Consider the following 23,948-nt stretch of genomic DNA (forward strand, 5'->3'; position numbering starts at 1 on the left):
CAATAAATTTTGCATGACTGGTCTCAATAATCTCCATAGGTCTAGAGGGACAATAAAATCTGTAACCAAATGATCTCTCAGGATACCCAATGAAATGATAAGTAACAGTGCGAGGATCAAGCTTTTTAATATCAGGATTGTACAACTTTGCCTCTGCAAGACATCCCCACACATGCAAATGTCGAAGACTAGGTCTACGACTTGTCCAAAGCTTGTAAGATATTTCAAGAGCTGCTTTACATGGCACCCTATTAAGAATATAAACTGCCGTTTTAAAAGTTTCTCCTCAAAAATGCTGAAGTAGTGAAGAATGGCTCATCATACTGCGAATAGCATCTTGATAGGTGCGGTTTCTCCTCTCTGCAACTCCATTTTGTTTAGGAGAACCAGGTGTGGTATATTGTGGCATTATACCTTGCTCCTTGAAGTACGAGACGAAAGGACCATGATTCACACCCTCCTGATCCATTCTCCCATAATACTCACCACCTTGGTCTGATCTTACAATTTTAATCTTTTTGCCTAACTGTTTTTCAACTTCAGTCTGATAGATCTTAAACATGTTAAGTGCATTAGACTTTTGGTGTATTAGGTACAAATAAGCATACCTTGAGAAATCATCTATAAAGGTAATAAAATACCTTTGTCCTCCTCGAGAAGCGGTAGGAAATGGACCACAAATATCTGTGTGAATAAGGCCTAAAAGACTAGATGACCGACTAGCCTCAAAATTACGTTTCTTCTGCATCTTCCCCTTGACACAGTCAACACATAAATCAAAATCTGAAAAATTTAGTGGTCTTATAATCTCATCCTTGACCAAGCGTTCAAGTCTCTTTCGAGATACATGCCCCAATCTCCTATGCCATAACATAGATGAATCCTCTCTAATAAAAGCACGTTTTGATCTGGAAGGTATCGAATCCACAGAAAAATAGGAAGCAGGTATATGAGAATCATCGAACAATAACTGATATAAACCATCAATTAAACAACCATGTCCAACTATATTATTACCATAATGAATAGTAACTGATCCATCACCAAAAGAAAACCGAAAACCCAAAGCATTAAGTCTTGAAACTGAAAGTAAATTACGCCTAATAGTAGGAACATAAAAAAACATCCTGAAGTTCTATGGAAAAACCAGTGTGTAACACTAGCGAAATCGTCCCAACAGCTGTAACATGAACCGCATCAGCATTACCCAACACCAATTTCTGCTCAGCCCTGGGTTTTCTCTGGCTTCGAAGTCCCTACTTTGTTTTTCTTTAACCAATTTTTGTAGCTGTAGCAGTCTTTCCTTTGATGTCCTTTCTTCTTACAGAACCAACATTCATCATTCGCATTTGCATGCCTTTTCTTTTGTTATCCTGCTTTCCATTTTTCTGAATTGTCTGATTCCTTTTCTTGCCTCCTTTCAACTTGAAGTTATTCATACTTTTACTGCTTATGGCAAGATGAGCCAACTCAAATTTAGCACCCTTGAGCCGCTCTTCCTCGGTCACACAAAATGCCAATAGCTGATTAATGTCCCATTTTGTCTCTTGTGAATTATAATTTACCCTGAAAGCATCAAAAGATCTAGGCAGAGAATAAATCACCATGTGGACCAATAACTCATCATCAAATATGATTCCCTGCTCTCTGAGACCATTAACCAGCTTGCATATCTTATAGATATGCTCCCTCACTGAACCACTGCCATCATAACTGGTTGACATAAGTTGTGTCAAATAATAATACTGAAGTTGCTTCTTGGTACCCATGAATTGCTTCTTAAGTAAATCAAGAAGCGCCTTGGCAGTATCAAATACAGGAATACGACCACGAATAGTCTCACCAATAAAAGCACGGATCAACCTGATGGGTATGGTATTAGCCTTAGTCTACTTAGCATGCAACAACTTTACTGCTTCAGAAGACTCTTCAGTGATTGCAGTGGGTTTCTTCTCATAAAGTACAAACTCATAGTCCAAGAAACCCAACATAGTATCAACACTTGTCCTCCAAGTAGTATAGTTCAAACCATTCAATGGTTCAATCCCCGTGAGCTGTCTTTGAATAGCGGAAGCGTCCATAACTGTAATACATGTTATATCAAATAACATAAAAATGAACATATAAAATAATATGTTACAGCTTTAGGGATTATTTCTATAATTCGTGCTTGGGGTTTTAAGCCGAATTTATCAGGGTGTTTTACTATATGCAAAACTGTCCACCCTGCAGGAACATATAAAATGCCATCTAAAAAATACCTTTTGGCAGAATTTTAGATTTTATTTTATCCCAAACTTGCGATCAAATCACACATAGACCTATTTGATTATACTTGAATTGTTACTAAACACTTCCACTACCTTTTAGCAAGAGGGTTATTTAGTTATAATCCAAGCACTCTCAAATATTTTACTCACCTATCCCATACTAAGACATTGATCATCTTTTGGCAGAACAAATACCCTCATGTAGGTAAGTGCACTATAAGATCTCAATAAAACCAATGCTTTAAAATTTCAAAAATAATAACCTCTATGAGCGTGTCACTTTTTAGCAGGCATCACTCACTTTGACTATTAATTTTGAAATGGTCACTTTACCGATCCTCATAAACCCCCATGATAGACCTTATCTTTAGAAGTTCCATTTAAAATTATATATATAGCACACCCATGAGGTCATGCAATTTCATCACCATTATATGGAATTTCTATCAATAAGTCAGTGAGCAATTTAATAAATAATATATGAAATTACTACCTCATATATATAGAATAATTTAAGAAATAATTAAATATTATCACTCTATAATGTACATTATTACAATCAAATTTATTGATTTTGTTTATGATTCGGTGTGCACACAGTATAGCAATATATAAAGAAAACAATATATATATAAAGCATTTGTTCCTTTTATAACATGGAATCATTATTGACTTTTCAAATCAAATTGTAAATCTCCCACTCAAATCAAAGAATAAAAGGAATCATTAGAATTATACACACACACATATATATATATATATATATGTATCTCGTTCGGCGTGCACAAGAATAACAATAGGAAACCAATTAGTGTTAAAACTTATTGACACTTAAAAAACAGTCAAAGAAAAAACAAAAGTTTCCTCGTTCGGCGTGCTTTGAATAACAACAAGAAATAATTGGTTCGTGTATACTGATACTAATTGTTGGTTTCTCAAACAACAATTATAATATACAATAAAATCATACACGAATATCTGGAAAGCAAACATATAACCGATCCAAACAGCACAAAAACTCATGTACACAATTAACGATCAATATAAATTTATTTATTTATCCTGTCTTTAATTTAAAATAATCTATACTGTGAATTTTAATTAACTAATTTTGATTTCTACAAACCCTAACCAAGCTCTGATACCAATTGTTGGGTTTAATTAACAAACAACACGTAAAAATCAAAATTGATCATCAATTAAAGAGAGGGTTTGATCTCATACCTGATTAGAAAATTAAACTTGAGATACCTTTTTGAGAATTCTTTATCGCCCTTTGAGAGATCTGAAAAATAGAGCGTTTTACCCCCTTTCTGAAAGTTGTTGATACGATAGGGCTGAATAAGGGTTTTAAAACCCCTATATATAACAACAACAGGGGGGACGACTTCTTTATAAACAAGCATATCTAAGTCTCCCTTCCTATCATGGAAACTTAGATATCAATGGTTAGAAATAAATCACACCAAATAAGTTGGAAAACCATAATCCAACGGTATAAAACCATACTCCCAGTTAGATCACCAAATTGGAAAGTACAAACCCAATCCATCAAGTATCAATAATCCCATTGCAATTCTATTTTAAAAAACGTAGTGCATAGGACCATAAAATAATTTTTATTATATATATATATATATATATATATATATATATATATATAAATTCCAACATGTTACAGACAAAAAAGAAGATGATGTACGTTGTTGGTATTAAATTTGTAAACTCATGTTACAAGAATAAAGAGAGTTAAGTCATCCAATGATCGAAATGTTAATGGTTGTTCCTTTTCAATAGTACATATTTATGTCTTTATAAAGACGCGCTATTAAGATATATGCACCAAATGTGCTTCAATTAGTTGGACATATCTGATTAGGAACATGTCAGTCCCAAAATAATTGTACACTTTTATTTTTCAAATAATATATTTTGCATCTTTTTATATATAGTTTAAAATTTTAAAATTGAATATTCAAAACTTAAAAGAATAAGTTAGTAACTTTTAGGGAGACAATGTATATCTCACGTACATCCCCTTAAAAATTATTACTCCCCAAAAGTGACACTTAAATTGGGACGGAGGGAATATAAAGTAATAAAATAAAGTAGAGTAATAAATGATACTAAGATTTTAAGACATGCAAAACCTCATCAAGGAAAAATAACAAGATTACTCAAATTTGGGCACTACATTTCAGTTGATGAAGACTTCAGGATGATTCTTTAATTCTTGCAAAAAGGTTGTTGAAAGAACATGAGTTATGATCAAATTTGGGCTCATATCATGCTTGGGAAGGCTGATATTGGTTTGGAATAGTTTATAACATATTAGATTTTTTTGGCCCAAACCCATATCACCAAATTAGTGATATTGTGTGTTTTAGTATTGTAGCGAAAGAACTAAAGCAAATTTCCCAAATCAAATTTTCGTTACCAATTATTGTTCCGATTTTTACCCAAAACACTCCTACAACACAACGATTGTTTTGATATTGACCAAAAATAGCATGTCTAAAACACATCGTATGCCAAACGTGTAATGTCAATTGTATATATTTTAACATTTTATTTCTGTAATGTTTATTTATTAGTAAGTTATTAAAATTTTGGATGACCCAAGTGAAACCCATCTAATATGGTGCAAGTTGAGATGTGATTGAGATGTGATGGGTTCCTCAGATTAAAACATAGGGTTTGGCATGATCTAACTCAACATTTGAGAATCTCATCTTTTATTTTGAGACCGAGAAGACATAAATAATTTTCAAAAATGAAATAAAATAAGCTCAACACTTTCATATTATTTTAATTTCTAAAAGGATTGAAATTTTAATAGACAAAACCACCAACAGCCCAGTGGCCTCCCCTGGGCCTATACAACACGCCCTGGTCATCGTTTGTCAAGGACAGGCATGGATGTAGTTTGGGCTCACTAAATATTTTTATTATTACATTTTGTACCTCTAAATTTATACTTTTATGAATTTATACCCATAAAATTTTAAAATTGCCCCCACTGAATTTTGAAAAAATCCCTCTGTATAAATTTGCCCCCCTCATATAAATTTCTAAATTCGTCCCTGGTCAAGGACCAAACTTGACAATGTAGCTAGGTTTGACTCTTTCTCTCTAGTTCAGCCTCAATTAATTTTTTTAAAAATTAAAACTGGCAAGTAGCATAAATAATACTTGTCTTACTTACTACTATGAAGGAGAATATTACAAGAAAAAAAATAATAAAAAAAAACCTCATAATTTAAAATAGAGCCAGGATACATTTAAAAAACAGTAGTTGATAAAGTATTTTGGCTTATGAAGTCAAAGTATTTGGACCATTAAGGCTTAATTCCTCAAAATAATTAAGTGTAATACTATGTAATTAGTTTCCAAAAGAAGACGATTTGCATAAGGTGAGTTAATAACTTTCAGGGAGACAATGCATGTCCCACATGTCCTCTTAAAAATTACTACTCCCCAAAAGCGATACTTAAATTGGGACGAAGGGAATATAAAGCAATAAAATAAAGTAGAGTAATAAATGATACTAAGATTTTAAGACATGGAAAACCCCATCAAGGAAAAATAAAAGATTATACTCAGATTTGGGCACTACACTTCAGTTGATGCAGACTTCAGGATGACTCTTTAATTCTTGCAAAAAGGTTGCTAAAAGAACATGAGTTATGATCAAATTTAACTCAGATCATGTTTAGGACGGCTGATATTAGCTTGTAATACTTCATAACATACTAAATTATTTGGCCCAAACTCATATCATCAAATTGTTCATATTGTGTGTTTTAGTATTATAACGGAGGAACTAAAGCAAATTTCCCAATTCAATCAAATTTTCGTTACTAATTATGGTTTCGATTTCTACCCAAAACACTCCTAGAACACAACTATTGTTTTGGTATTGACCAAAAACATAATGCCTAAAACGCATTGTATGTCAAACGTGTAATGTCAATTGTATATATTTTAACATTTTATTTCTGTAATGTTTATTTATTAGTAGGTTATTAACATTTTGGACAACCCAAGTGTAATACCCCGTAATTTTAAAGAATGTATTTAAATTAATCTTGTGTTAGGTTAATTAATTTTATTTATTTGTGCATACTACATTATTATATTAAGTTCATTTAATTGTGCATGTAAATTAATTGTGTATGTTAAAATAGTAAATTTATTTATTTAATTATGCATGTATTATTATTAATACTTTTATTTGTTGGTTATGCTTATATTAATCAATATTAGTTAATTAAAGTATTATTTGTGTTATATAGTATTATGATGATATAATGTATTATTTTGTAATAATAATAATTATATTAGTTTAATAATAATAATAATAATAATATAATAATAATAATTATAAAAGTTTATTAATAATAATATTAGTAATAATAATAATAATAGTTATAATAATAATAATAGTATTAAACCAAAGTCATGATGAAATTAGAGATTAGGATAGGATTGCATCAATGGTTATGGTTGGAATTGAAGCCTTATGGTTGGGAGGATGGTTAGTTGATGAAAAAATAAGATATTTGTAATATTTATATTATATATTTTGTATATAAATTAACTAGCTTGCCTTAGAAGAAAATAAAGGGAGTTAGAAGCAAAGTATAAATTCTAGAGAGCTATTTTATAAGAGTGAAAGGAAAAGAGAAAGAGAAAGAAGCTTGGACCGGTGTAGGCAATTTTACCCGACTACGCGCAGACCGGCGGATTTATTTTAAATCCAAAAAGGCAAGTTATTATCTACTTTTCCCCTTTGAATTAATAAATTAATTGTTTAGCTTATTTTTATGCATAGAGCCAAGGTTTGGAGGTTAATAAATTATTAATTTTATTTTATTAAATTAATGGAATTTTAATTATATAGGATGGTATATATTTATTTAATGTCCTATGAAATTAATAATGGCTAAAAATAATTAAATAAGACTTTAGGGATTTTTCTAGAATTTTCTAGATTTTTCCGAGCATTTTCTGCAATTTCCGGCGACCTTCCGGCGAGTTTTCCGGTCGCCGGCAGTGGGGGAGATGACCGGAGTGATCCGGTGCAACGCGGCGCACCATAGGGGGGTGTACGCGCGCATCCTGGCCATTAGTGGAGTCTGATTGATCCGGTGCATCGCGATCCATGATACCGCGGTACACCCGGATCTGTGGGCGTTGGATGGAGGGAAGATAGGGTGAGATGATCCGGTGTGACGCGCATGTAGGAAGGGTGATGTAGCCAACCAACCGGAGGACGCCACGTCAGCGGGAAGCCATCAATGCGCGCGTGGCAGCGCGTGCGCGCGCGTGGGACTCTCCAGACGCGCGTGGGAGCGCGTGGCTAATGCCAGACGCGCGTGGAGGCGCGTGGGAGAGTGGGGAAGGTTGGGCTGCGCATGGGGAGGCTCTGGGAGGCGCGTGAGGGCGCGTGTGGGGTCCCTACAGCTGCTGGAAATTACCAGAATACCCCTAGGGCCTGTTTTGTAAATTCCAGAACCTTAAACTTGGATTTTTAGGTACTGTGTTGGTAATTACGGGTTTAACGGGCCACGAAATTATTATTTTAACACCCGTTACTTATTCTTATGACCGATTAATCTTTTCTAAGCATTTATTGGCTCGTTCACAGTACAGATACTAATGTGATTTATTTAACGACATTGTTAAATATAAATAGTGTTATTATCTTATTAAATGGTATCAACCATTACTGATAAATTAAATAAGGCCATGGTTGTAGTCAGATAAATTATCCATGATATCTTATGGGATGTTTATACTGTTAATCGTATATAAACCATGATTATTATGCTGTGTGCATTTCAGGGAATAAATGGACTGTTTATTATGTCGCATTTATATTATATGGATGTGTTGCCATATAGAACCATGTGAGCTGACTAATAAGTTTAGACTCATTTATACCTTATGCATTCGTTGCGATAGACAGATGTGTGGCTGTCGGGGTATGTGGTTTAATATTATTGGCATGTGTTGCCTAATTGACATACTCAGTATATTTATTAATATTATTGGCATGTGTTGCCTAATTGACATACTCGGTATATTTATTAATATTATTGGCATGTGTTGCCTAATTGACATACTCGGTATATTTCTTAATATTGTTGGCATGTGTTGCCTAATTTATATGCTCAGTATATTCATCAGTACTTTGCGAGGTGTTATCACTGTGTAGTTCGTTATAGTCTGTGTTGTCAGTACCGTGCACCATGTATAATAGCTGATTTCCCGGGTAGGGAAAGGCGACACTTAACCACCTAGTGTGAGTCTAAGTGATCACCGTCTATTCTGGTTGAGGTCATGTTATACATCGGATAGTTCCCATAGGATGTATACAGATATAGTACTCATCCGATTCATAATGATTAATTTATTTGATTCTCTGATTTGGGTCATAGTAGAGAGGACTTGCTCGTGGGGTTGACCCACCATTGTTGTTATTTCAGGATACGGTCAGTATCCGTTTCAAGGCTGAGGTTAGCAGTGTGGGACCATCATCCGAACTCATCTACTCTTACGATCCAGTGCAGGGTAGAAGTTTTATGTAATACTTCAGTTTCAGTTTTTAATTACTTTTGACGTTGAACTCTCAGGGTTATATTTAGGGATCCCTGACGTAGGATTTCCAAGTTGTAATGAAGTACTGTATGAAATAAAGGATGGGTGGATGTTGTATTATTTAATGTTCCTTTCCTGTCTAAATTCTTTTATTTCCATCATTTTGTATTCCATGCTTGTATATTGCCAATTGTTTTTGATATCCCTCGTTTTTCGTGTATAAGCCTGATCAACTTATGCGTGGAAAATGTGGGGGTGTTACACCAAGTGAAACTCATCTAATATGGTGCAAGTGGAGATGTGATTGTGATGGGTTCTTTAGAACTTGGGTTGGGTTTGGTATGATCTAACTCAACATTTGAGAATCCATCTTTTATTATGGGAGAATTGCAAAAATGAAATAAAACAACTTCAACACTTTCATAGTATTTTAATTTCTACAAGGATTGAAATTTAATTATTAAAAAAAAAACCCAACAGGCCAGTGGCCTAACCCCTTAACCCATACAATACGCCCCAGTCATCGTTTGTCAAGGACAGGCACGGATGTAGTGTGGGCTCAATGGGGGCATCCGCCTCGACTGAAATTTTATTATTATTAATTACATTTTACACCTCTAAATTTGGACTTTTTTGTATTTATACTCATAACATTTTGAAATTACCCCAGCCAAAATTTGAAAAAATCCCTCTATATAAATTTGCCCTCCCTTTTATGAATTTCTAGATCCTTCCCTAGTCAAGGACCATGCTTGACAATGTAGCTAGGTTCGACTCTTCTCTCGAGATCAGCCTCAGTTGATTTTTTAAAAAATTAAAATTGGCAAGTAGCATAAATACATGTCTAACTACTATGAAGGAGAATAGTACAAAAAAAAAAAAAAAAAAAAAAAAAAAAAAAAAAAAACCTCATAATTTAAAATAGAGCCAGGAAACATTTACAGAACAATAGTTGATAAAGTATTTTGGCTTATGAAGTCAAAGTATTTGGACCATTGAGGCTTAATTCCTCAAAATAATTAAGTGTAATACTACGTAATTAGTTTCAAAAGAAGATGATTTGCATAGGGTGAGTTATGGCCAGTGGCGTAGCCACAGAGGGACAAGTGGGGGCAACTGCCTCACTGAACTTTTAATTTTTTTAAAATTTTATATGGAAAGATTTTTATATATAACCAAAAACCTATTCACGGGAGGAATATCATCGTGACACAATTGTAAATATATATAATATATCTATCAATTTATACTTTCCTAGAAAATATGATATTTTTTTCCACTTTTCCAAAATATTATATTGTTTACCACTTTCCAAAAAAAAAAAATTCATCAAGATATTCTACCACAGTTTTGAATTTACCACAAACAAATGAAACCGAACCAGACCATTTGAGTCATGAAACCAAACCAGCCCAAACTGCGAAAAACCGGTTTGATTCAGTTTGGTTCCACAGTTCTAGTTGAGTTTTATTTTCCTATTTTTTTCCCTTGAATTGTATATATAACAAAAATATCAGTAAAAACATTCACATTCGTGAATCGAACACTAAAATAGAGAGAGAAAAAGAGGGGGGAAAGTGGGTGAAATAGACTTAAAAGCTAACCCTAGAAATTAAAATAAGGTTGAATCTTGCTAAAACTGAAAATGATGACAAATCCGTGGTTGAAACTAATAAACTTGATTCGTTGTCATTGTTAGTTGTGCTTGAGGTGCAAACACGCTGTGAGACTCAGAACTCTGTAAAGTGAAAGTGAGAGAGTGTGAGAAAGAGGATGTCACTGACGTCAGCGATAAAAGATTGATAGCGATGACTGAACTTCAAAGGTTGCTTGAAAGAGATTGACCCCGCGGTAATGAGAACTAAGAAGTGAAGGAGGCGGCGTGAGAAAAGAAAAAAAATGAGATAGTGTTGGCATGCACCCTAAAATTAAAACATTGGGAGAAGCAAAAGCAAATAAAAAGATATCAGATAATCTTGAATGTTGGCTCCCGTTTGATTGTTGTGCCGAAATCCCTTGCAAAGTTAAGAGTAATATATAGGTATAGCTATATATATATATTATATAACATATATTTATATACATATTATAACGGTTCAGTCTGGCCGGTTCGGTCCTGTAGGACCCTAATCCGGGACCGAACCAAAAATTTACGGTTCCATAATTTTGAAACTGTGATTGGATTAAACCGCTACGGAACCGGCCAAGACCACTTGATTTGGTCTGATCCGGTTTGGTTTTTCGGGTTGACAGTCTTTTTGCACACCCCTGATACCAGTAGACAGAGACTCAGTCAGTCGTACTGCAGTGCGACAGACAGGTAATCTGATTTATTTATTTATTTATTTTTATTTTTTTTATCATATAAATTTATTATTACTTGATATTATAATTTTAATTAGAAAAATTATTAGTTACTAGTATTAAAATTACTTTAGGACTTGTTGTTCTTTCAAATTTTAGTTTGTGTTTTTTATTTTTTCTGCATATGTGATATAATAGAACAATTATGTAACTGTATTATTTTCTTTTTCATACCTTATTATTGATTCATTGAATATGATTTTTTTTTTTTAGTATATATAATTGAATGAACTCAATTTTGAAACAACAACGAATAGTCTGAAAAATTGTTGTGAATGTACTAAATTGAAATATTATGAATTAATGTTTTTATTTTTACATATATTGTTTTGGTTCAAGTTATATATATATTACTATTAAATATTGCCCCCACAAAAGAAAATTTCTGGCTACACCACTGGTTATGGCAACGCCATACATTTTTTTTCAAATAGATAAACAAGTAATAGACACATTGTTCCTTGTAGAACTTGCTCATCTCTATTTTGGAGGGGAGAGTCATACACTCTCGAGAAAGAGTTCGTTTGGGGTTGCTGTGCTGTTGGAATAAAAAAAATGTTTTTATCAATATAGTTGTCAAAAAATTGCGGTCAATAAAAAACATATTAGGTGTTTAGTAACACATTATAATAAGTATTTTTCACAATTAAATTATTTTTTAATTATTTTGGTAATAATTTTTTAAAAATATTTCTATTTCTAATTTTACAACAATATCCTTTAATATGATGTTTCATATTTAATAATTGCAACTTTATTAAGGAATTGATGTAATTGTCTTTGTAAAAATTAAAGAGGAATAAATTGTCTAACGAAAAAGAATTACATAAAATATTCAACCTCTACTCAAAACGCACTCCAAATTATTCTAACTTTATTCAAATGCTCTACAAAATTGAATTTAATAACTATTAAAAATACTTCTAATAATTACAATACTCTAAACACAATTTTTTAAAATAAAAATAAAGGAGGAGTTGTCTTTTAGATTCAAATCCTTCTTCATAACAAGCATGTTGAACCTAAAGTTGGTAGGAATATGGGGTCTCTGAGTTGAGTCATCTCCGCGGATCTGAACCATTCATTACTAGAATGTCGCGTATTAAAGACTTCAAATGTCAATTCCACAAATATAGTAGTATCACGTCCATCGCGGCGTAACCGCGGTCAAGTTAAGCTTATTAACTTTATTATGTCCGTCCACATTTATACTTTTGAATCTTGAAACAAACTTGGAGCAACATTAATTAATGCCTTTAATCATTCATTTTTACACCAAAATAAATAAATAAATAAAAAGAGGGATTTTTCCACAGCCGTTGTCCAAAGTCAGTTTAAATTTAGTTGGTAATTATTTTTTCTCATTTTTTTTTATTATTAAGTTTTACACTTTTTAGACCTTTACCCCCTCAAAACTGTCATAATTTACAAATGGGCACTTGCCCAATATGTCCATTTACTTACTAAAAAAAAAAAAAAAACACACACACACACACTCACAAGCAAACTTTGGTTAGAGTCGAGAGCTTCTAGATGAAATGTCGCAAAATTGTTAGCAATTAATTTTGGTAGAACGATAGAGTGTGAATCTGAATCAAAGGTCATTGTATTTACTTTAAAAATAGTGGATCGTTTATTCGGAACTGTACAGTTTATGAGGTTTTTTCCATAACAATTGGTCTATTTTGCCAATTAGAATTTCTTCGCTAAAAATTCTGGTGTCATTTCTCAAATTTAATTCTGGTATCATTTCTCAAATTTTACTTATTTTATTTTTCAGTATTTATTTTGTGATTGTAAATGTTTAATTGATCATATTGCTCAGATAAATTAATTAATCACAAAATTTAAACAAATTGACCTAATAATCTCATCTAAATTATTAAAAAATTTAATCACAATTAAATCAACCAACAACTTGTTGGAAACAGGGGCATTAAAAACATAAATTTTGAATAGATTCTGCTAAGAATTTTTTGCAGATCTATAGACGAGTGCATTCCTCTCTGCAAGGAGATGATCGTGGTATATTTACTTACTCAAATCCGTTTCCGGGTGAATGAAAAATTAGCTTCAAAGTGTGGTGTTTTGATAAACCTAAATAGGTATGCAAAATGTGGGAAGTGCTTGTCCCACATAGAAAAAAATGTTGAAACCAATTGAAATTTAAATAAGCTAGTTTTAGGATTTGGGCTTGAACCTAATTGTAAAGTCCGATTATTCTTTTTACTAAATGGAATTTTGGATTGGGCTTGTTTTTGGGCTTGGCTTATTTAAATGGTATTCACAAATGGGTGGTTGATTTTTTGGGTGGTTAGTTTTTTGAATTTAAATTAAAAAACCACTTTTTAGTTTTTTCCAAAGGGTTGCACCTTTTTTCCGAACCATCATAACCTATGGTTGCACCCACGCAAAAAGGTATCTTACTACCTATAAATACCCCATTTGGATCATTTGCAAATCACACCAATTCAGAATACTTCTTCTCATTTCTGAATTCTCTTCTTCCTTCTCTCTTCTTGTGGGTTCGAGCCTTAGTCTGTGGGTTCAAGCCTTAGTTGTGGGTTCAAGTCTTATCTGTGAGCCCGAGTCCGAGTTCGAGTCAGAGAGTACTACACCGAGCCAGTTCGCCTATTCCTTTAGTTTGCAGTGCTACTACCGAAGGAAGACAAGTTATTGTATCCTGGGGGATAGACGCCACTGAGTCTGTTAGCACTATAGCGGGGCGAATCTGTCTTAAGGATATAGAATCAAATTCTAACCTAGACTTTTAATTAGGTTCTTTAATTTTATAGTTTTTATTTTATTATATTAAACTATATATTATAAGAAATTATATATATAGATTATTATAATAATTATTTATATATATAAACATTATATTTTCAGATAATATTTAAATAAATAATACTATAGTATATGGTATAGTTAGACCATATTTTGGACTACAATCTTAAGACAGATTCACCTTACTATAGTATTAATTATTTAATTATTATTGTTATTGTTATAATTACTGTAATTTGACTTGTGGTCTGTATATTTAATATAATCAGATGAATGTCAAGTATAAGGACTACTATGCCTAATGTTCCTATCAGTTATGGGGAGAAGCCCGAAAAATTTAATGGGGTTGAGTTTAAAAGGTGGAAACAAAAAATGATGTTCTACCTTACAACTCTAAATCTAAGCAAGTACCTAACTGAGACTACCCCAGTATTAGAAGAGGGTGAGACTGACATTACAAAGTTAAGAGCTGTTGATGCATGGAAGCATGGAGACTTCCTATGCAAGAACTACATCCTGAATGGATTGGACAACACTTTATATAATGTGTACAGTCCAATGAATACTGTTAAAGAGCTTTGGGAGTCATTAGACAAGAAGTATAAAACAGAGGATGCTGACTTGAAGAAGTTCGTGGTTGGATGATTTCTAGACTTCAAAATGATAGACTCCAAGACAGTCATGAGCCAAGTGCAGGAGTTCCAGATCCTACATGAGATACATGCTCAGAAGATAACATTGAGTGAATCCTTTCAAGTAGCTTCAATCATTGAAAAGCTGCCACCTACTTGGAAAGATTTCAAAAACTATTTAAAGCATAAGAGCAAGGAAATGGGGATCGAAGACCTAATTGTCAGGCTAAGAATTGAAGAAGATAACCGCATATCTGAAAAGAAAGCAGGGAATTCTTCAATGGTGTCAAAGGCAAATGTAGTGGAAGTTGGACAGAAGAATAAGAAGAGGAAGTACTCTGGCGAAGGTCCCAGCCAAGGAAACTATAAGTGGTTCACTGGGAAGTGCTTCATATGTGGCAAGCTAGGACACCGAGTTAAAGACTGTCGTAACTGCAAAGCACAACATAACTCCAAGAAAAAGACCACTGAGGTGCACATTGTTGAGGAAGATAAGTTGATAGCTGATGTGTCAAAGCTAAATCTTTTAGCTATGGTTTCTGAAATCAACCTTGTGAGCAATAATAGAGAATGTTGGGTGGACACAGGAGCTACTCATCATGTCTGCTCTAAAAAGAGGATGTTCACTACCTATGAAGTTATAGATAATGAAGAATAACTCTACATGGGGAACTCTTCTACTGCAAAGGTTGAAGGATAAGGAAAGATCAAGCTACTAATGACCTAGGGAAAGAGCTCACTCTTAATAATGTACTGCATGTACCAGACATCAGGAAGAACTTGGTCTCTGGGTCACTCTTAAGCAAGAATGGGTTCAAGCTGGTCTTTGTATCTGACAAGTTTGTGCTGACTAAGAATGGGGTCTATGTGGGCAAAGCGTATCTGAGTAATGGATTATTCAAATTTGATGTAATGACTGTTGTACCCAAAGCTATTAATAATAATAAAGCGAATGCTTCTGCTTATATGATTGAGTCATCTAATGTGTGGCATGGTAGGTTAGGACATGTTAATTATGATATAATTCGTAGATTAATTAACATGGATTCTATACCTAAATTTAGTATTGATTTAAATAAAAAAATGTCAAACATGCGTAGAAGCAAAACTGACTAGAACATCATTTCACTCTATACAGCGAAGTACTGAACTTCTAGCATTAATTTACAATGATATCTGTGACTTTAAATCTGTGCCAACCAGAGGTAGGAAAAATTATTTTATTACTTTTATTGATGATTGCACAAGATACTGTTATGTATACTTGTTAAGAGGCAAAGATGAAGCCTTGGAAATGTTTAAACATTACAAGAATGTGGTTGAGAATTAACGTGGCAAAAAGATAAATGTGTTTAGAAGTGGTAGAGGTGGTGAATACGAAGCACCATTCGCTGACATTTGCTCAGAACATGGTATTATTCACCAAACTACAACTCCTTATGCACCTCAACAGAATGCTGTTGCTGAACGCAAAACCGTACCTTAAAAGAAATGATGAATACCATGTTGATAAGTTCTGGTTTAACCCAGAATTTGTGGGGGGGAGTTTTGCTTTCTGCTAATTATGTTCTTAACAAAATACCTCAAAAGAGAATAAATATGACACCTTATGAATTATGGAAAGGTCAAAAACCTTCCTATAAATTCTTAAAAGTGTGGGGGTATCTAACTAAGGTTGCAATTTATACTCCTAAGAAAGTTAAGATAGGACCAAAAACCTTTGATGGTATTTTCATAGGCTATGCACAGAATAATAGTGCATATAGTTGCCTTGTGCATAAATCAGACATTCCTGATATCCATGTCAATACAATTATTGAGTCAATGAATACTTATTTCTTTAAGGATATATTTCCATGTAAAAATCATCTTAAAAGAAATTATGAAATTGCTAAGAGTAATTGTAATACCCCTAATTTCAAAAGGATAGTTCTGGTATTTCATTTATTGTTTAAGTCGCATTTTTAATTGTTTAATTGTTTATTGGTATGTTTATTTGCATTAATTGATGACTTGTTTTATTTAAGTGAATTGTTTTATTTAATGGTGTTATGTGAATTAATTAATTGTTTAATTGTATTTTATTTTTCTGTAATTACGTTAATTGGATTATTGGTATTTTCTTTCCTTGGCGTAATTGTGTGAGTAAGTTAAATGCGTTAATTGAAATTTAGGGTTTTGTTATTTTTCTTCACGTTATAGCCGACTTAGTTCTCCGTCTCATTTTACACTTAGGCTTAGGTTTAAGGGTGGCCTATAAATATATGTATTAAGTTCTGCCTAGGGTTTTAGAACCCTATTCATGACAGTGGAGGCAGAGAGAGAACCGAGGAGGGATTACAGTAGTCAGATTTCGCCGGAGAATTTAGGAAGACGACGGTGCAAAGTTTCAGACCGAGACCTAAAGGCAAGTTCTAATCCTAACTTTCTTCCTTTGGCTCGTGTTCTTTACATTCCTAACACAACTTTAGGACTAAATAAATATTAAAATTAACCTCGTTTGCATGTTAGATTTAATTAAATCAGTATGTGTTCATGTAACGTTAAATTGGTTGTTTTGAATTTTCCTTGCTTAATTCAGGATTTAATTGACGTCGAATAATGAAAGAGGAATTTAATTAGTTCTGGAACATATTGGGAAACATTAAAATTAGTCTGGGTTGCATGTTTGTTCTGCTTAGACTGTATGTGTCCATGAATTGTTGATTTTCATTATAAACTCTTCTTCCTAAATTCGTGTTTGAAATTGATGTCGGTTGATGAATTAAGTGTTTAATTAATTCTGGAACACATTGGGACCTAGTTTAAACACCTAGGTACCTTAGGAATGGAGGACAGTTCATTGAAAAATCGCCGGACTTGAAAGAGACGAAGGAACAGGAGGAGAGCCGGCTCCCGTTAGAGGGGAGCAGGCTCCCCTAAGCAAACAGCAGGCTCCCTCAAAGAGGGAGCCAGCTCTAGGGGCCTTGGAGGCGGCTCCCCGTTGTGGGGAGCTGGCTCCATGCATTAGGGAGGCATCTCCCTCGAATATGTTATTTTTTAAAGCTTTTCAGCGACTGTTTTGGCTACAGTGCTTGGATTTTGCTGTATTGGGGTGTTTAGAGATGTTCTAAGCCTTATTAAAACTTCAGAGAGTAAGCTAATGCAAAATAAACCAACTGAGGTTTATACTTGAATAGTAGGTAATTTTTAAATAAATTACTTTACGGTTTCCGGATGTAAAGGATTTTAAATTGCTAAATCTTAAGATAACAATTCTCAATGATGTGAATACAGTTATCATGTTTCAGTAGTCTCATATAAGCCTGCGAATTTACAAGTCTCTAGTTTGCTTGTTGTGGATAAATTGATAGTTACATATACTGGATGTACTGTCAATTATTGGAGTTTATTGGAGTAGACTTAAATTAGCATGTTAGTATATATATCTGTTCTTTATCATGCCTAGTAGGGATTAAATGATGTTTACATGTATGATTTGAATCATTAATTATTGGACCTTGGGAAGTAGTATCGATTAAGCCTGTTAATTTACAACATTTTATTATGCTTAATATGGAACAATTGATATTTATACTTAATGTTTTATTATCGATTGTGGAATATATGAATTAGTTGATAGTTACATTTATTAATTATTTTATCAATTGCTGGATGGTTAGATTGTATGCACCGGTGTGGGACGGTGGCATACTAGGGATGAATTAGTTTCAAAATACTATATCCTACCTATACCGGAATAAGGGAACGGATTATTAAAATAAAATCCTACTTATATGTAAGTTTGTGCTGCTGAATAAGCTGAACGACTAACTGGATTTATAATGGATGGATATGATGGATTTTAAATATATATTTATGGTATCGCGATCTGAGCTTGAGTCTCAGAGTCAATGGTTAGGGACAGACACTATATGAACCATTGCGACCAATTGGAGTGGTAGTATCTGGTGATAAAGAGACACATATAAACAGTTGTGTCCAGTGTTGAAGAGACACGTATAAATAGTTGTGTCTAGTGATGAAGAGACACATATAAATGGTTGTGTCCAGTGACGAAGAGACACACCCAATCCGAAAAGACACTTTTATTTCTATAAATACCCCCTTGGGCTACCATTTGCAATTCATTCAATTTATTTTCTTCTCTGTCCCTGTAATACCCTTGACTTTAAAAAGATAGTCTCGGTATTTTAATTAATTATTTTTAGCATTTTTATTTGTTGTGTTGATTATTTTTCTAATTGTTCAATTGTTTATTTGCATTATTGGTTTTAATTTAATTTTATACTTTTGGTGGAATTTCATTAATTGTTTACTTACTTTGTTTGTTTTAATTGATTATTTGATTTATTTATTTTAATTACATTTATGCTTAGGTGGATTTAATTTAAATGTGAAATAAATGTATTATATAATTCTAGGGTTTTATATTCTTCATAGGTTAGCCGACTTGTGTTTTCTCTTCTTTTCATTCCTTAAGGGTAATTAGAATTAGGTTACCCTAAGTTGGCCTATAAATACATCGTTAGTGGTCTGCCAAGGGTTTAGAACCCTATTCCCGTAATGTTGGAGGCAGAGAGAAAGAACAGTGAGGTTTGAGAGAACAGAGAGAACCAGTAGGGTTTCGGCTGTAGATTCAAGGTCGGGCCAAGAAGGAAGGAAGGTGATTGCTTATGGGTTGAACCAAGAGCAACGGAGGTGTTGAACGGCAATCTAGGAATTGGCCAGAAACTTAGAGACGACGATGAAATGTTTCAAACTGAAACCTAAAGGCAAGTTTTTATCTTACTCTCTCCCTTTGACTCGTGTTCTTTACATGCCTATCCAATTCTAGGAGTAAATAAAACTTTCAATTAGTCGGTGTTTCATGATAAATCTTGATTAAAACAGTGTGTTTATTAATTAAGTTTTAATTGTGGTATCTTGAGTTTTCTTGCAAAACTATTGGTTTTAATTAATGTTATCAATGTATATTGAAAGTAAATATTATTTTTAGAATGTACTGGGACTTAGTACTGACCAGTAGCGACCTTAGAATGGAGGACTGGGGTTAATGGAAGTCACTAAAGGTGGAACAGACAAGGAAATAGGGGAAGAGCCAGCTCCCTTTAGAAGGGAGGCGGCTCCCCCTTGTGGGGAGCCGGCTCCACTTGATAAAGAGGCAGCTCCCCCTTGTGGGGAGCCTGCTCAACCTTGTGGGGAGGCGGTTCCCTTCTGTGTGATGTTTTTGACAGATTTGGGCTACTGTGTTGAGATTTTTTGGGTTCCAAGTTGAATTAGGAGCTGTACTGGGGGGTCTAATTGATGTCTAGGATCATATTAAAACTCCCGAGGGCTTGATAATGCACAATAAACCAACTAATGTTTATAGCTTGAACAATAGATAGTTTTTAAATAAAAACAGTTTACAGTTATTGAAGGTGGAGGATTTAAAATTGCTTAACTTTACTTTAGTAATTTTCTGTGAACAGTTATACAACTTAATTATGTATCAGTGATATCAAGTAAGCATATTAATTTATTTATTATTATTATTATTATGCTTATCATGGATTAAAGGATGGTTACATCTATTCTCTAAATTATAAATTGTTATAGAATCATGTATCAGTGGTATAAGATAAGCATGTTAATCTACATATTCTTATTATGCTTACTATGGATTAGTTGGTATTTACATTTATTATCTGTATTATCAACTACTGGATGTATGGATGTTATGCACCGGAATGGGACGGTGGCATACTGGGGATGGATGTGCTCAAAACGCAAATTCCTACCTATTCTGTAATAAGGAATGGATTAACTATAAAAGTTAAGTCCTACTAATATTTATGTCAAGTCAACTAAAATAGTTGAATGACATATTGGATGTTTGTTTTTTTATATTCTGTATTAGGATGGATTATATTCATATATATATATATATATATATATATATATATATATATATATATAATTATGGTACTGTGATATGGGCTTGAGTCTCAGGATCATGGTTAGGACGCATTTATCACCTAGGAATGATAACTGGACATAGGGCATCTGGTCCCCGGTAGGTTTAGGTATGCATGCCCACTTTACGTGCGATTTGTATGTTATCTTCTATTCAGGTTGAGACAGACCAATGATCTAGTGAGCGTCCTATAATGTGTACTTATACATATATGGACTACTTAGTTATTGTTGAGTTGAATAGGATGTATAGGCATATCGAGTCTCTGTTTGGATTATAATAGATTAGAACTTACTTGTGGGTCTGACCCACTATCATTTTTCAGGTGTTCGACAATTCTAGGGTTAGAGCTTGATCGTGTTGAGCAAAGAGAGTCACTCACTCCTCCGACTACGTAGGATTTCCTTTCGTGTTATAACTTTGGATTGTTTTTCCGTTCTTTATTTTCAGTTGGGATTTTATTAAGGGTCCCCTAGATGGATTCCCTAGTTGTTTAAATAACGGAGGTTTTGGGATTATTGGATTTTGATTATTAAATTTTGAGGATTATATTTTAGAATTCTTTTCAGCCTTTATTATTTATTTCTTAATTCCTTTTGTAATCCCGCTTGTTTACATATTAATTGTCTGGTATCCTTCGAATCTGTGCTCAGACTTCATCACCTGTGGCTCTAGAATCGAGGGGTATCACAGTTGGTATCAGAGCACTCCAGGTTTAGTGTCTCTAGGGTTATTTCGTATGAAGATTTCCGCGTAGCGTATTCTTTTGTTTAGAGCTTAAGCTTAGGATTCGTTGTATTCCTTTACGATCCATTTAAATTATATTGATGTCTGTCTTTCTGTGTTGACAGAATGATTAACGCTAGAACCAGACGGAACAATCAGCGGTGAAGGGAAGTGGCACGTAGGCAGCCAGATCTCTTACGGCGTCACCAAATTGAGGAAGAGCATCAATTGCTTAGGTTTCAGGATGATGATGGTCAGTTTTAGGAAGAGCAGAAGCAAGTTCAACAGGTTCAGGATCAAGGAGGAGATCTAGAGTATCCTCCTTATATCAATGACCTCATTGCTCGGGCTATAGAAGCAGGGGTAACAGATGCACTTCAGAATCAACCACAGATTCAGTAGGCACCTATACCAGCACCAATGGTTCCAACTGATCCTTGGGAAAAGGCTAGGAGTTCTTTCATAAAGGGGAGCCCACCTGAGTTCACAGGCTCCACCGATGCGAAAATAGCTCATCAATGGAAGAAGAATATCGAGAGACATCTTCGATTGGTTCAGTGCATGGAGGTTAAGAAGCAGATGCTTGCTACCTTCAAGTTGGTCAGAGATGCACTATAGTAGTAGGAGTCAGTTACCACCACATAGAAAAGTACTTCATTGACTTATGATCAGTTCAATGCTCGCTTCAATGAGAAGTACTTTCCTTATACAGTCAGGACAGTTATGAAGACTAAGTTCCTTAATCTATAGCAGTGGAACATGACAGTGGCAGAGTATGAGCAGTAGTTCACGCGCTTGTCTCCATTTACACCAGAGGAGGGGGATACAAATGAGAAGAAATGTAATAGTTTTGTTAAGGGCCTTATGTGGTCTATTAAACGAGCTATTACAGGTAGTCCAACCTACACTACATATGCTCAGGTGGTAGATGCCGCTCTACAGCAGTACGAGTTGACCGTGGACTTCAGACAGGCTAGGGGTGAAAAGCGGGGTGACAGAGACTCTGCTAATCAGTCAGCTGAGAAAGAGAATGGCAATAGACACCAACAGAATGATAAGGGCAAATTCCATGGACAGCAGTCTTGGAAGAAGCACAAGGGTGGTTTTAATGCTCACATGAATGGGGCACCTGTTCAGAGACATCAGGATGGGGGACCATAGGCAGGACAGGGTTAGCTATAGGCTAAACAACAGAGGAGGCCATTTGGCACTTTCCAGGGTAGTTGCTATACTTGCAGAGAGTTTGGTCATACTTCCAAGCAATGTCCTAAAATAGGATAGGGATAGGGACAACATGTGCTGTAGGGACAGAGGGCACCAGTACCTTTACCCGCTCCACAGATTCTACGAATTTAGGGATAGACATATCACATTTTACCAGCACCACCACAGCCTCAGGGATAGGAACCACATCAGTTGCATTATGGAAGGGTGTACAACCACATGCCTCAAGATGTTTAGGCACCTTAGGCTATTAAGGGTATGTTTCTTATTTATGGTTCACAGGGTTGTGTTTTATTTGATACGGGTGCTATAAATTCATTTGTATCTAAATCTTTTGTTGCTTTATCTGGGATGATGACGCGAGAATGCGATAAACCTCATAGTATATCTACACCTTTAGGCAATACTGCCATTCTATATGAGAGTGATGGGCCTGTGACACTAGATATTGATAGACTCAGATTTCTAGCCAATCTATTGGTCCTAAACATACACACTTATGATGTGATACTTGGGATGGATTGGTTATCCAACTACCATGCCCAAGTTAATTGTTATGATAGGTCTATTGTCTTCACCATACCTGGTCATGATATGTACGCCGTCGCTATGCCACGTTCTAACGAGGTCACAAGCACTTATTTGTTTCATGTGAAAAAGGAAATGGAGGAGGAGATTACAGTGACATTGGATATCATACCAATTGTACAGGAATTTTTGGATGTTTTTCAGGAGTTTCCAGGGTTGCCACCTAGTTGAGAAATAGACTTTATGATTGACCTAGCTCCAGGTACTACGCCTATTGAGGATGGCACCTATGGAGATGCTAGAGCTGAGGGATCAGATTTAACAATTGCTCAGTCAGGGTTTTATTCGCATGAGTACTTTACCTTGGTGGGCACCAGTGCTATTTGAGAAGAAGAAGGATGGTTCACTTTGCCAGTGTATAGATTACAGGGAGTTGAACAAGGTTACTATTTGGAATAAGTATCCTTTACCCAGAATTGATGATCTTTTTGATCAATTGAAGGGAGCTACGTACTTCTCTAAGATTGATCTGTGTTCTGGATATCATCAACTTCGGGTTAGGGAATAGGATGTTCCTAGGACAGCTTTTCTCACTAGATATAGATCTTATGAGTTTCGTGTCATGCCGTTTGGATTGACTAACGCACCAGCAGTCTTCATGGATTTGATGAATAGAGTATTCAGGGCTTACTTAGATCAATTTGTTATCGTTTTCATAAATGATATTTTGATTTATTCTAAGTCAGAGGATGATCATGCTAGACATCTTCGCATAGTATTGCAGACGCTTTGTGAACACCAATTATATACCAAGTTCAAGAAATGTGAATTTTGGCAACAGGAAGTAAATTTCTG

The sequence above is a fragment of the Cornus florida genome, unplaced genomic scaffold (assembly GCF_030987335.1).
Source record: "Cornus florida cultivar Cherokee Brave unplaced genomic scaffold, ASM3098733v1 CherokeeBrave_3.0.0_Hap2_Chr05, whole genome shotgun sequence".
In the NCBI taxonomy this organism is placed as follows: Eukaryota; Viridiplantae; Streptophyta; class Magnoliopsida; order Cornales; family Cornaceae; genus Cornus; species Cornus florida.